General features: G+C 39.7%; 1 protein-coding gene across 1 annotated transcript in view; it reads left to right on the top strand.

Annotated features, from left to right (window-relative positions):
- The first annotated feature begins 2,663 nt into the window (after nt 1-2,663).
- Nucleotides 2,664-15,658, top strand: part of fam222aa (family with sequence similarity 222 member Aa) — an 80,299-nt gene continuing 67,304 nt past the window's right edge. The window contains exon 1 of the mRNA XM_007233489.4: nt 2,664-3,459. The gene's annotated coding sequence lies outside the window, so the exon portion shown is untranslated. The remainder of the gene's footprint in view (nt 3,460-15,658) is intronic.

Below are 15,658 nucleotides of genomic sequence, written 5' to 3'. Positions count from 1 at the left end.
GGCCAGCGCAGCGGCGCCCGTGGCCGGCTGAGGGATTAGGAGTGGACCTCGCTCGCCTGCAGCGGAAACGCTTCGACTCAGGTCTCAAAGAGTCTTCAGAAGATCAGTAGAAAGTCTAAATTCAGGCCTTATCAGTTTTGCATTGCTCTGATTCAGGCTTCTTAACAACATCAGAGGTCGTACCATTTGTGTTGTGTAACCCTTTCAGACTTAAATAATGTTCCAGTGAAAAATATAAGAATAAAAATGAAATTTTAACTGTTTGTCCACACACCCTTTAGACTGGGTGAAACAGGGCATAATTTACCCGATAAATCGCTGGAAAACGCAATTTATTGGGACAAAATATGCCCCGTGTCACCCAGTCTGAAGGGGGTTTGGACTGTTAAAATTTCTGGATCTCTGAACGCTGTGGGAGGTGTGCTATACATCAAAGGTAAGAACTTTTTACAACAAAAGTTTATTTTACACCAGAGCTCTCCTTTAAACTGTTGGACTATTTGCTCACGCAGTTGTTCACAAAGTGCTGAAGGTTGCCCCATCCTTGCTTGTGAACAAGTGAGTTTTTTAGGGATGCTCTGTTTATACAAAATCATGATATTCACCTGTTTCCAAATAACCTGTTAATTTGTGGAATGTTCCAAACAGGTGATTTCTGAGCGTTCCTTAACTTTCCCAGTATTCTGTTGCCCCGGTTTCAACTTTAAATCGAATTTAAAATGAGTGAATATTTGCTAAAAAAAAACAATAATGTTTATCTGTTTTTACCTTAGATCAATTGAATAGGTTGAAAAGGATTAGCAAATCATCGAGGCCTCTGTTTTTAGTTATGCTTTTTATTTTTGTGCACAACGTCCCAACTTCATTGGAATTGGGGTTGTAGGGGTAAAGAAGTTTTATGCAGTGCATGAAGGCCTACGTATATAACCCAGGCCTTCAGAAAGAAGCTGCTTTAGGTTTGGATAAGAATGGAGCTCGATATGGAACTAAGATCTAAAGGCCTGGATTTACACCTCAAAGATCATACAGTACAGTACAGTGAGGAGAGCTGCATGTGGATCAGGGCTCGAGGTGATTACCCCAGAGTGCTGTCATTCCGTTTGATTCCCATTCCGGTGCACCGGGCTCCGGCTGCGAGTGTGTGTTAGGATGGTTAATTCAGCAGAATGCAGAGCGAGGCCCTTGCGGGCGGAGGTTCAGGTGATCTGATTTGATAAACGGACGACTCCCGGCCGGGCGGGCGGTGGGATTGGACGCTCGGCGGTGGGGAATTCTCGGCGGGCAGTGTAAGGGGCTCGTGGAACTCATGCATTATGCATTCACCGGCCTAAACAAATGTGTCAAAGGCAATATCACACCACGTAATTTCCCCCGGGCCGAGCCGGAGAAGCCGAGCGGGTCCTTTTAAAGGTGTGATCAGTAATATCCGGACTTTACATTGTGTAAGACTCACCACGAGCCCGGTCACTTCCGCAGCGGTTCAGAACCCAGCCTACATACAGCCTTACTACTGTAACATGGAGCAAACCCAGATTAACAGTCATAGATCTGCAGAAAATATAATGTATGATTTATTAGATTCAGCTGATCAGTTTGGTATCTGATGTTATTATTATTTTATTAAGTTATTTGGCATTAGAAAGAAATTAGTTCACAAAGGATGATTCTAGGGGCGCAGTGGTTAGCACTTCCACTTCCGACCCCGGTCTTTCTGTGTAGAGTTTGCACGTTCTTCCCGTGTCTGCGTGGGTTTCCTCCGGGGTCTCCGTTTTCCTCCCAAAGTCCAAAGACTTGATTGAACTTGATTGAAAATTGGCCCTTTAGGTGTGAGTGTGTGAGTGAATGTGTCTGTCTGCCCTGCGATGGATTGGCGGCCTGTCCAGGGTGTATCCTGCCTTCCGCCCGATGCCAGCTGGGATAGGCTCCAGCACCATCCCCCCCCCCCCCCCGACCCTTAACGGATAAAGCGGTTGACGATGAGTGAGTGAGGATGATTCTAGACTAACGTCTCTAACATATACAGACATCCCACTTCTCCTGTGACTCGCAGGATTGTCAAATGCAAATTGATATCAGCTCCTTGATGTCTGCCAATCATATGCAATATCCAAGATATCAGGACATTGTGTATTCAACTTACCTTTTTTGCAGAATAAATCACCATAGAAACTGCGTCACAAGATCGTAGTAACCACCTGTGATGTCATATCAAGCACCTAGCAAGCCTATAACAACCACTTAGCAACATCAAAACAACCTTTTTTGGGGTTCTTCAGTTTAAAACAGTAGAGGAACCTTTTAAGATGCTTTGAGGAAACTTCAAGGAAAGTTGAAAAAATGTTTCCTCAAAAAAAAGGGTCAGCGACAGTTTTAACTTGAAGAAGCTCTAAACGTTATTCAGTGAACTTTTACTTATAAAAGAGAATATTTTATTTTATATAAAATACTTAAAAGTGAGATTTATTTATTATATTTTAAAAGAATGCAAAGCTCTGATTTGGCTAACACTGCTAACAGCATCAGCCGTTTGGACGCTGAGAGCGTTCCCGTGGCAACAGCCCTCCGCCCCTGATTGGTCTGGGTGGGCGGACGTTTAAATCCCCCCGAGCTCGCTGATTGGACTGTGGGCGTGGATTGGATGCGCGAGACCAGTCTGCGCTTGGGCTGTATTGTCAGTGTGTCGCGAGGACGGAGGGAGCGCGGAGTGGAACCTGCGCGCGCTCTGCACTGCACTGCACTGCGCTCGCGAACGGAACGGCACGGAACGCTACCTGCGGCGGATCCCGTGTCGGTTAACGGATAAAAAAGGCTCGCGCGGAGGCGCAGCAGCATATCTCCCGCGCGCAGGGTTTGAACAGTAACGGTCGGTTTGGGAGTTTGAGTTTTGTTGCTGTTTACATTTAAACTGAATCGCGAGCGGCTTTTTAAAAAATAACACGCAAAAAAGCCTGTAGGAGAGAAGAGCCGTTGGAAAGTGAAGACGCGGCGGTTCTCCTCAGGATTTAACGCGGAATTAAGCGGATAAAACGCCTTAAAAACCGAGGATTTCTGTGTTTTCTCCGCGATTCCTCCGTTTTCAGTGACTGCCGTCGAAGTGTACGGGGTTGTCGACAGCAGGCGCTGTGAATTAACGGCTGATTTGTTCGGTTAAAGCCACTTTAACGGAGTGCTGTTGGGCGATAACGGCTGTCGGAGATCCCGCAGGTTCTTTTTCCTGACAGGAACCGTTTGGACAAGTTTTCTTATTTTTTCTGAGGGATTATCCAGGGTTTCCAGTCGGATTGGACTCTTTCCAGTCTTGGGGAATGTGTAAAACGAGGAGAAAAGCGGAATAAAAGTGAATTGTTGGGGGATTATCGTTGCATTGGGTTACTAGTTTGTACTGGACAGAAATGGTCGGTTCTGGTTCGGCTCAGTGACGGAGCTGAATGTAGCGAAACAGAACCACAGCAATTTATGGTGAGTTCGGTTTATACGGGTTTAATAACTACATTTATACACGAATTCTCTATTCTTTACTATCTATTCTCTCCTTTTTTAGCATTTAGTATCTCTGTCTATCTTTTCCAGTCAATCACTCATTCACTTATATGTATATAACATTAAATTGATTTATATACACATTTATAGTTACATAAATCACACTATGTAGTAATGTATTCTGCATGTTATAAATTAAACGCTTTCTACATTACGGGCTTCTCTCAACGGCTTTAGCAAAGCCAATGGATATATCTAATCAATTATACCTGAATGCTTCTTTTGATTGGTGTTTTTTGTTGTAGATAGCTAGGTGTTGGGCGAAGGGTTTCAATAAATGAAAAGATTTTTTTTGGACTATAGTATAATTTATAACAGTGTCTATTTAGAAGAGTGACACACAATGGAGCTTTAAAAATGACAATTCTCCTGTATCTCTGTATCTAGTAGAGATTAACATCTTTAGATTATATTTGAAACAATTTGAAAGCTTTTCCAATGCTCTACCTGGTTCTATTTGGTTCTGTTGTTGAAAGAATGGCCACTATGTCAGAGCCTCTTTTTAGTGTTGTCGTATTATTTAGAAACGTGTTTGCTCAATGAAGCTTCAAAAATGACATATTTTCAGTAGTTATGAATGACAAATCTGCTTAAACATTGGTTTGCCTGCTTTATCTGGTGCTGTTTGTTGAGCAATGTTGAGTTAAAAAAAACTGATCTGTACTAAAGTGCTTGTTTAAACCATATTTGCCAAGAGTGACATATGTTTAAACTTTAAAAAGATATTTATTCTCTAGCAGAGATGGATATATTTTGAGTCTAAAAGTGAATGTACACAGTACTGTATCTGCTAGTATTTGGTTGATATTTTTAAGGACACAGTTGAAACGCTTTTTAATTGTAGAGAAATTGATCCACTAAGTTGTTTTTCAGCTTTATTAAAAAGTGTTTCTTTATTAAAAAGTGCTTCTATATATCACTGAAAAGATTTTACTGTCAGATAACCTTTTTTGGGACTATATATAACCATTTTTTTCTTGGAGCCAAACACCACATGGTTTATTTCAAGGATTCTTTAATAGAGCCAACAGATATATCTAGAACCAACACAAGAATTCAGTTGCTAAATATTGGTGATTTTTGCATGGCACTGCAGAGAAATGTCTCTGTAACAAAATTAGGATCCACCATTGTGTCAAAGCAAAACATTATGATGTTTTCTTGGTGGTTTTATTGGTGGTTCTTCTGGGTTTCCTCAAGAGCAATGCCAAAGACCATTAACTCAAATGCAATTTATATATTTTGTTGTCTTGTTGTATATGGTTTTCTTTAAAGAACACAACTTTTGGGACTGTACAGCTTTTTGAAAACTTAAAAATAGGATTTGTTAAATGTTCCAAAGCAGATTCCATGGATGGATCTTGGACTTGGTGTTGTTGAGAATTGCGTCTTTATATCAATCTAGTATTATTGTATTGGATCACTGAGTAAGTGAGTATTTTTGGTGTTTTTTTTTTCTTTAATAATGATTGTTTAGGGTCATATGTTGAAGATAGTTGATATATTACTACATTCATGAGAATTCATGTAAATACTTACATGGTTATTTGTCTCGTTTCCTCAGTTGTAATATAATAAACAAAGGAAGTAATCATGAATGGTGGAGTTCAAATGAAAAGCTAAAACAAGACGTTTCAATGGTTTTTACCAAGAAATTCAGCATTCAGAAATTAAATTGTCACCCACAGGCTTAGCATCACATGCCAGACTTTACCAGAGGGATTCAATTGAGGTTTCCCAATTTCTGCATAAATCATTCATTCATATGCAAACAATGACATTCATGAGGTTTGGTCTGAGACTTGTACAGATGTTCTGGATAACTCTTAGAATAGTTCACACAGTGGTGGTGGATGAAAGCAGAAGTCTGAAGCTCTAAAAATTCCACAGTAACACAGGGCAGAAGGAGTAGTTAGTTAAATGAGCACTAAGTACATACCCTGTATTCAAATAAGTACATAATAGATACGTAGTAGTAGTAAAATAGGTGTGTAGATACGTTGCTGGTATTCAAATACCTGTGCAGTAGTTAGAGTATTCAAATAATTACATAGTAGTTAAATGAGTACACAGTGGTCTGATAAGTGTGTAGGAGGTTTGTGACAATTTTAAGTTTAGATGTTCTTTTAAAAACGGTCTGATGCTGAATTTTTTAGTTAGAACTCTTTATACGATTTCTTGAACTTTCAGAAAACCACTGTTCCTAATTACTGCTGTTCTTTATTACAAAATAAACTGAGAAAAACAGGTAAAAAGAGCCATGTTAGCATTTCTTTAAACCATTGCTATACACATATTAATTATCACACACAGCTGATGGCACATTTCCTCTTTCCAGGTTGTTGAGTGTGGAAGATGGAGCTACACTAGTGTTTAGTTTCTCCATTAAAGCTTTTAGTTTAACTCAGTAACTCATTACATGAAAATATTGTAATACAAAAAGCATTAAAACTATCCTGAGATATTACAATACAGTAAAAACTGTATTACTGTCACTCTCCCATAAACACTGGGAAAAAACAGCTTTTTAAAAATGCAATCATGATTTTAATCATAATTCATCTCAGACTATTCTTGTGTTTAATACGTATTTTTTTTAAGCAATAGACTGATGTTAATCTAACTTTTTAGATTCTAAGTTTTTCCAGTCTATTTTATTTACATGTTTATTATTATTTAATAGCGTTAAGGAGAAGAAAAAGTCAAATTAATTGCGATTAATCACTGAACTTTGATGACTTTTTCGATTTTATCGATTGACACCACTAATTTCTTTGTATATAGATAGATATATGTATTTCTGGCTCCTAACCTCCAGTGGAGTTGCTCCTGGTAGAGAACTCACCTGTGGAGCAGTAAGACTGGCTCATCGCTCTGCTGAATAAAACATCTCATGATGATGCCCGAGTGCACGGGGCCTTCCCTGACCCGCTGAGCTAACTGTCCCGCTGCTAGCCCCGTGCTAAACAAACAGCGCTGCCTGAATAATGCTAAATCTAAACTAACCCATGTGTGTGTGTTAATATGAAGGTCACTGAGTGACCTTTTCGCTGTGTAGTCTCTGGACAATACCTTGCTTTTTAAATAAATACTCAGGCAGAGAATATATTTGATCTGATGCTTTTTATTCCAGAGAACACAGTTCTACCGCTGCTCCACAGCTCAATACTGGGGGCTTTATACTTTTTACTTCTATAGCTCACAAATACATTTCAGCACCTGACCTTGCTAATGCTTTACAAATCTTTGTCAAGGAAGTTACAGTAATGCTTTAGCCAACTTTCTACTGCTTTTGGCCTCGTTTAGGTACCAGATTTGGTGTTCTAGCTAATGATCTCTCTATATAGCTGACTTGGCTAGATACCTAACTTATCTTACACTACACTATGCAAACTATATAATATATGATGAAAAACAGAACAAAGTGTACAGTTAAAGCAAAAAACTAAATTTGGTAAGTCCTGCTGGAAAATTAAATCCGCATCTCCATAAAAGCTTTCATTTTCCAGCAGGACTTGTCACACTGCCCACACTGCCAAAAGTACTAATTGGTCTTATATAATATTCAAATTTTCTGAGACACAGATTTTTGTTTTTTTATCTATGTAATATATGAGATTACATCTGAATTGAATTTTTTTTTTGAGATGCACCTGAATATTGATATTTGTAATATGTTATCGCCCATCTCTATACCTACCTTGATATATTATTTCTATCATGTTGTTGGTAATATAGGTGAGTTTAATGCTGGCCTGTGTGATATTAGAGTTATTAGAGTTGTTCAGGCGCTGTATTTCCTGTGCTTTTTCACGCGAGTTTTTCTTCATTAAGAAGCTTTGAGATGTAAAATGGATTATTTTTCAGGAGAGAACAAACCCTGAGGCTGAGCTTAGCGAGCGACCCCTCCGCGGTTCAGCGGCGCGCGATGGAAAAGCTCATCTTAAATGCTAATATTGGATGCGCGCTCGTAGCGCCCTGTTAGCATTATACAAATGAGAAGCTTTCAGCCGGCCTCCATCCGCTTTCATTGATTGCTAGCTGCATTAGCACATTTGAGTAAAGTGTTCTTTAAAGCTCGGCCTTTTTTTAAAAAAACACCCGACTCAGATGGACGGAAGCGCTGAGCTCGGGACTGTGAGAGGGGGGAGTATTAAAACCCGGGATAGTGATTGAATCTGCTCAGGTGACCAGATGGCCGCGCTTTTATTTCAGGAGTGTTCTGCTTCTGCAGCAGCTGTTGATGGATAGTTTAATTTTGGGAGGATATTATTAAAGAAGCTTCATTTGAATAGAGAGATAAATTCTCAGATTGATTGATTGATAGGCCCGGGGCGGATACGGCGCTTACCCTTCCCTTATTAAAGTCGTAGCCGAAACCGTCGCGGAACCAGACGCCTCTTCTCATGAATATCTTTATGGTGGTAAAACTCTAATTTCCTGCACTGCGTATTAATCTAGTTTTTCCCTCCTTTCCCTGCTTTAATATTGTATTCGCCGTATAGATCCAGCCGCACCGACGAAGCTGACAGAATGAAAAAACGTGTTCAGAAATAGCCGAATATCGTACAGCTGAAATCAATAAGCACAGCGAGGGGGAAAATAACAGTGCTACCATGTTCTGCCCCAGAGCTCTTCTTGTTTTTATGTGTTTTAGCTCCAGAGCAGCTGGCCGTGATAAAAGCAATCCAGTTTAGAGCGCGTTCAGAAAAAAGCCCTCGCCAAGGTCCCACACGAGGCCTTGAACCGCCTCTTATCTGCTTATTCTACCTGGAGCTCTCAGCTAGATGGATGGATTGGCATGTGGTCCTTGAACTGATCTCTCTGAAGGATCCTATCAGCGGGTCATTAGGTTCAGTGCCAATCAGCCCTCGCTCTGTCCCACGGTGCACCTGCTCACCTGAGACTGCAGTCAATTTAAAGGTGAAGACTCGTAGAATCTGTTAAACCTCAGGATTTAATAATAGAGGTTTTTAACCTGCATTGGTTTCTGTATAGAGTTTTTGTGTATTTCTGAAATATGTTAGTAATGGCTGAATACTGGCTGAATTCTGCAATTTCCCAATTCTACAGTAAAGTATCTATCTACCTACCTACCATCTGACCTACCAATCTACCTATCGAACTACCTACCTAACTACCTACCTACCGATCTACCTACCTACTGCAGGAACCCTATAGAGGGCTCAGTTCAGTGTAGAAATGCAGAATTCTTTGTTTGGTCATTTTCTTTAGGCTTTCTTTGAGCTAGTAATTTAAATAAACAAATCACTGTTGAGGTAATGGATATTGTATAATAAATACTTTTTATATAGGAGCTATTAAAGAAAACCTCATTAGATAGAGATTTGCTTCTGTCAACTTTAGGGATGGGTATTGTTTGTCTTTTTTTAGATCTTTCAGTACTTGGTAGTACCAAAACATTTCGGTCTGTGTCTTTTTGGTATTGAATTTCGATACCCATCCCTAGTCAGAAACCTGTAAAAATCTCCTTTCATTTTACATTTTTCCTTAAATAGCAACACATTTACTGAAATAAAAGAAAGTTGTTTCTTTTTTCCATGTTTAATATAAAAGCTGCTTGCTCTTTGCAGGGAGCTGCTTGCTATTCATTATATAAAAATAGCTAAATCTAACTTTTGGTTTTATACTGTGCAGATATATTATGCTGTACAATTTTGAAACATTAATTTTGCCAGTTTTGGCACATCTACAAATATAAAACTGAAAATAACTTTACTTTAGTTAAAGAATAAAATAAAAAGAATAAAAATAAAAAACTAGAAGTTTGTATTTTTTATTTTTTGTATCTTCAGTATATTAATGCCACAGATCTAAAGCAGCGTTTGTTTTCAGAGGTGCAGTAAAGATGTTTTCCACTCATAAGTGACGTATTACCAGCACGGATGACTGCTTGGCTTTTCACTAAACTGCAGTTGGAAAAAAAACAGCTCTTGTTGCCCTAAACTGCGCATGAAGACCACTAGAACATTTCTTCAGCTTTAAACACACAATTCTGCTGATTGTTCTATAAAAGTATGGGGTAATGATGCAATTATGCTTTTTTTTTTTTTTACCAAACTTGACAAATTAAGTTCACATTAAAAAAGTACAGAGAACATAAAAGTTGGTTATTTTAGCCAGAAAAATTTAGTTAGTTAGTGTGTGCAAAGTCAGTTTTTTTTCTATGTAATTAGTAAAGCATGCCTCAGTCTATAAACTGCATCAGTGGCAAACTTTGTAGTAGTTATAAAAGTTAAAGAATATAAAGTCAAATTTTATATGGGTGCCGATTGGTCCATAAAGTGCTGCCGCTATGATTGTGAGATCACTGGCTCGTTGTGGTAACAGCTCAATTTGGAGAAAATGGAGGAAAAATATAGAAATGAATTTATATATATATATATATATATATATATATATATATATATATATATATATATATATATATATATAAATAAAACATTTTATACATTGAGTGTGTCACTAAAGATAAGTGAGAAAAAGTGTCCCGGAGAGTTTTTGAGGGTCAGTTGAACTTTGTCAGGGCTGATAACGAGGGAGGGGGCGGGGCTAAAGTGAGTGTTTAATGTTGACCTTGTCCTGCAGGCTGTTTTCCATTGTGCTGTTTACCTCTTGTGTTAATCATATAGACTGATCTACACAGAGGCGACTCTGACCCCATCTGAAACTGCTTTCCTCTGCTGGAACGAACAGTTTGTCCTTTTCTAACCTGTTCTGTTACCTAAACTCACGTGCTAAAGCAGTAAAAAGCCCCAAGTCAGTTCATTCATTTGTCCAGTAGTCCAGAGTTCAGTGTTACAGTGGATATCTAAGTATCATTTAAATGTCTCATAAATACGACTTTATTTTTTAATCCCTTATGATACTTTGAAAAAGACACTTCTAGAAGCCCATAAAATGTATAATAAACTGTATAATACAACTGATAATGCTATACTGTATAACTACTGTATAGTAATAATGTAAGTATTATGGATGTGTGCAGTAACCATGTTCGATTCTGAATTTGGCCCAGACACAGCATTTCTGACTTTTTGAATAGGGAATCTGTGGTATAGGGTGTTTGGAACTTAAAAATATTATCCTCTTGAAATCCTGCTCGCTCAGAGGAAAGCACAGCGACTCGGTTCTGATACATCAGCTCACAGACGCAGCCTTGTGCTGATCCACATCGCCCTAGGAGTGATGAGGGGAAAGAGCGCATCTACTGTACTGTACCCAACCAGAGAGAGCAAGGACAATTTTGCTCTCTCAGGGCTCCGGCAGCTGATGACCAATGCTAATGAAGGTGACTGATGATGGCAAGCTGCATGACTGGGATTCGAACCAGCGATTTAGTGGTAGTAGGTACATACTGGCAGAAGGTTTTAGTTCTAACCCTAGTTTAACACAACCCATTCAGACAATCCAAACCCTCTAAAGGCAGTAATTAGTTTTTTTTTTAGAACAGATAGGGTGGATTAGGGTAAGATGCACAGTGTGCACGAGCATAGTGCTCCAGAAGCAGAACTGAAGACCACTGATCCACTGCAGTTGACCACAGACTTCCATTAGAAATGGATTAAAATCTGCACTGGAACTGGCCTGGATCTGTGGAGAACTGTGGAGAACTGAAGTGTAAAGAAAAGCCTTTTCCCACGAAACACAAACAGACGACTGATTCTGTGTGGTTAAACAGAAGCCGAGGGAGAGAGCCAAGCAAGAGAGTGCATGCGAGAGAGAGCGCGAGAGCCCTGCTGGTTGTGAAAGTGGCAGTAAATGGATTACAGCTCTGCTCTCTCGGCCCCCCTGCCGAGCTCCTCCTGTAAGCGTGACACGCCGAGGCACTGCCATTGTTCTGGAAGTGTTATTATTATTTCTGTGCCCCTGCTAATCCTGCACCCCCCCTCAACACACACACATACACACACACACAAAACACGGCCCTGGAGCCATGGGTACAATGCCAGCCGTCCCAGCAGCATCTGTTAACACACTGCACCTGCACCGGGAGCTGTTTGATTTCTCCTCTTTATGGCTTTCTCCATTCCCCTGTCACCAAATAAAAGGGCATGCGTGTGCGTGTGTGTGTGTGTGTGTGTGTGTGTGCACGTCTATGCATGTGCTTATTTCAGTGCGAGGCTCAGTGTGTGTGTGTGTGTTTGACTATATATGTGTTCGTCTGGAGCCCTGATGTGGGTCTTTAAAGCACAATTGATTTGAAAGGCCACAGTGTAGGGAAGCAGTTTGGGGTGTTCGTGTGTGTGTGTGTGTGTGTTTGCTGTGGGTGTGGCCTTAATACAACGTTTCTCTTTAATGTTAATGTTCATTATTTAATATTTCATTAAGCCTTCACATTGTAAGCCTGCATAAACTGAACTTGTTTGAACAAGTTGAGGAAACTTGTTACCTTAAACTATTCAAGTAATGTTTGCTGAAACTGTGAGTAATTCAAATTAATTCTACTTAAAGTTTTATGGTCAGTTGAATAAAATGAATTTCTATTTCATTTCATTTAAATAAAACACAGGTAAGACATACAGTTCTGGAAAAAAATTGGAGACCACTTAAAAATCGTTTATTTGATTTTCTTTGCTATTTATAGGTTTATGTTTGAGTAAAATGAACATTATTGTTTTATTCTATAAACTACAGACAACATTTCTCCCAAATTCCAAATAAAAATATTGTCATTTAGAGGTTTTATTTACAGAAAATGAGAAATTACTGAAATAACAAAAAAGATGCAGAGCTTTCAGACCTCAAATAATAGAAAAGAAAAAGAAAACAATTTCATATTCATAAAGCTTCATAAAGTTTTAAGATACCCCTGGTTTTTATGCATCTTGGCAGGTTCCCCTCCACCAGTCTTACACACTGCTTTTGGATAATTTTATGCCTGCACTCCTGGTGCAAAAATTCAAGCAGTTCAGTTTGGTTTGATGGCTTGTGATCATCCATCTTCAATTTGGGAAAATCAAAGAAACTCATCATTTTTAAGTGGTCCCTTATTTTTTTTTCAGAGCTGTAGTTTACTTAATGTACTCAACAGGTACATAGTTTGTTCTCAGGTCAGTGTGTTTTTTAAGGTCAAAGGCTCAGTGTTTAAGGGCTCAGATCCAGTCTGCAGCTACATGGCTCTTCACAGCTCACGGTTATTTTATGGGATAATTGTTCTGCCGCTCTCTGTATTTCTGTGGTAATACTGTCCGTCCGCCACGTCCTGCATGTGTGCCGATTTACGTGTGCAAACAAGATAATTGCTCAGCATTTGTCTAACGTTACGCCTGCACCTCCTCTTTATCTGAGGGTAGTTACTGCCTCATTTGTTTAATGTACACCATCAGTCCCGTCCCACCTGCTTTATGATGACGGGCAGAAACGCCACCGCCACTGCTGCTGCTGTTCGGAGGCCCATCAAACCGTCCACGAGCTGTGTGTGTGTGTAGTGTGTTGTGTGTGTGTGTGTAGTGTACAGGTTGTGAGAGGAGTGTGTGAGCTGTAGATTAAATGGCGTATGAGTTAAACGCCACTTGTGAGCAGCAATAAGACACATTGGCGGCTTTATGGCTAATGGAGCGAGAGAGCAGAGTGAGAGGAGAGAGAGCAGAGCGAGGGCGAGTGAGAGAGCAAAGTGAGAGGAGAGAGAGAGAAAGAGCAGAGCGAGACTTGTTTGAAGGACAGATTGCTCTCACTCTCCTAAACACAACGCTCGGGTAACCGGCCTCCTGTCCACATTGATTTTCTGGTAGCGACAGCAGAGCATGCTGGGAAGGCGTCCCTGCTGGCTGCCATTGATCCGACAGAGTCGCTGACTCGGAGTCTGACTCGCTGCTAAACTCACGGCATTCTGGGAAATACCAGTCCAGTGATCATTTCCCCATAATGCAGTGGCAGGTCTGCCCAGAATTCCTGGAAATTGTTGAGTCTCGACCACTTAGAGTTATAGAAACACTGGTCAAGCTTGACTAAGATGACACAGCAGATCTGGCTCAGCTAAAGAGCAACAGGATTTAATTTAGCCAAGTGTTTAGCTACATTCTAAAAAGTGATTTTGTGCTTTAGTCAGGTATTATTATCAATAAAACCAATATTTAAAATATTATCAATAAAACCAATAAAATTAGTTCAGTGAACTTCAACCTAAAAACTTAAAAATGCTCATTGAACCAATGAAAAAATGTGATTTGAACCAACTTTTTGTTATACTACACGTGTCAATGCTCTTTCTACAGTGTTGGTTCATGGCAACATATATTTGCATATTGGGTGTGGCCTCTCCCTTACTTACTTACCATCTTTATGTTGTCTGTTGCCCAAAGCTACCTTATCCTAGTGGTGCATTAGTGTAATATATGTGTTGATTAGTTGCCAGGCCTCAGTGTTGAAGGCTGTAAGAGCAAGTTACCTTTATTCTGTATTCCTAGTGATCACAGTATTTTGGCTTGGAGCTACACTTGGAGTTCGCTTTTATATTGCCCCAGTATTATGATGTCAGTATTGGCAGTTCTATAAAAATAAATGCTAAATATGTTAAGAATACTTAAATACTATATATATTGAATAAACTAAAGTCTTTTAACTCCACAATACTTAAAATAAACTAGTTGAGCTAATTAAACTATTGTTGAATAAACTGATTCAAGTTATCATCTAGATTTGATTTGAGTCATAATAAGGGGGTTTAGAGCTCCTATGCTTCACTGAAAGTATCCATACTTGATGGATACACTTATCAATATGACATGATATATATCGTGATATCGATATATTTTTTTGCACCCCTAGACAGCAGTATGTACGTTGAGTCAAAGCTAAATGATGACTGAGTTGAGCCAATGAATAAGTTTTTCAGTGTAGATTTGTTCACAAGTTGAATTTTTTACATCTCGTTCAGCTAAAGGTTTTCTTGAGCTAAGAAAGCAAGGTTTTCTTGAACTGAACATAAAAAAACACTAGAAAAACTGCTAAGAAAGTCTAAAACAGATGTCTGTAGCTTTTGAAACATGAATTTACCAACATACAATATGTAATACTATCAAATAATGCATATTAAAATATTGTATCAGCTCTGTTCTACAGAAGAGGGAGCTCACGTGAACGAGGATAGATACAGAGAGAGGGAAAACAAGGTAGAATGAGGTATTTTTCGTCCATATCGTTCACTCCTACCACCCGATGTTTGACTGACCACGCAGCGCCGTGTGAAACTGGTGAACTGATCTGTGGTGGGTAGAAAGAGGAGACCCCGTCGCTCCGTTTGACACCGAACTTTTGATGTTTGTCTCTCTCTGTCGTTTGTTCTCTCTGACTATCATGCTGTGACGAGTTCATCACTTCCTGCCTGCCGCTCTTTCCTCCAGTTCTGCAAGAGATTTCGCCCATATTTCATCACTGGGTCTCTCCAGTGCATCCAGCACCGCTGCCTCCAGTTGAGACGGCGGCTCTCTGCTCCGGAGATCAGCTGCCTGATTGTTCTTCAGTCCGATTCCCTGAATTGATTCGAACGCCGGCTTCATTTGCCATTCCCAATCTCGTTTTAAATTACAGCGAGTTCCTCTTTACAGGGAACGGCCATGTCGTTTCAACACCCTGACCTTTCAGGCGAGACACGTTCCGCCTATAAAGCTGCACAACACAAACCAGATTACGCCCGCCGTGTTCCTGCCTGCTGAATGATGGCTTCTGTAATCTCTCACAACCTTTGCTTTTTATTCTGTTTCGGAGAAGACTTGAGGAAAACTGCAGTGAAAACACGGCCCATGTTTTGGCCTGTGCTGTTTCTTGGAATTTCACGTCGGTTAGCTGATTCTGACTAAGGGTCTTTTTACATTGTCCAGAGTCAATCTGAGGACAGATTCTGTGCCTGTTTAGGGGAAAAGTCTTTATCACTGGTTTGTTTTCACACACAAGAACTTTTTCTGAACCATCAATGAATCGATTCTGTGATTCAATGCTTTACTTTTCTTTAGTTTATATATTTTATTGGACTGAAGTGGTGAGAAACAAAGATTTCGCTCTGCATTTCAGATCGTTTATCACAATAATGTGTCAGTAAACACATTTACTCCACGAAGATGAGCTTATTACAGTTCCCTCACTCCAGTCCTCAGAC

The sequence above is a fragment of the Astyanax mexicanus genome, chromosome 22, assembly GCF_023375975.1.
Source record: "Astyanax mexicanus isolate ESR-SI-001 chromosome 22, AstMex3_surface, whole genome shotgun sequence".
Classification (NCBI taxonomy): Eukaryota; Metazoa; Chordata; class Actinopteri; order Characiformes; family Acestrorhamphidae; genus Astyanax; species Astyanax mexicanus.
Note: the sequence above shows the minus strand (reverse complement) of the source record. Positions and strands in the feature narration are given on the sequence as shown.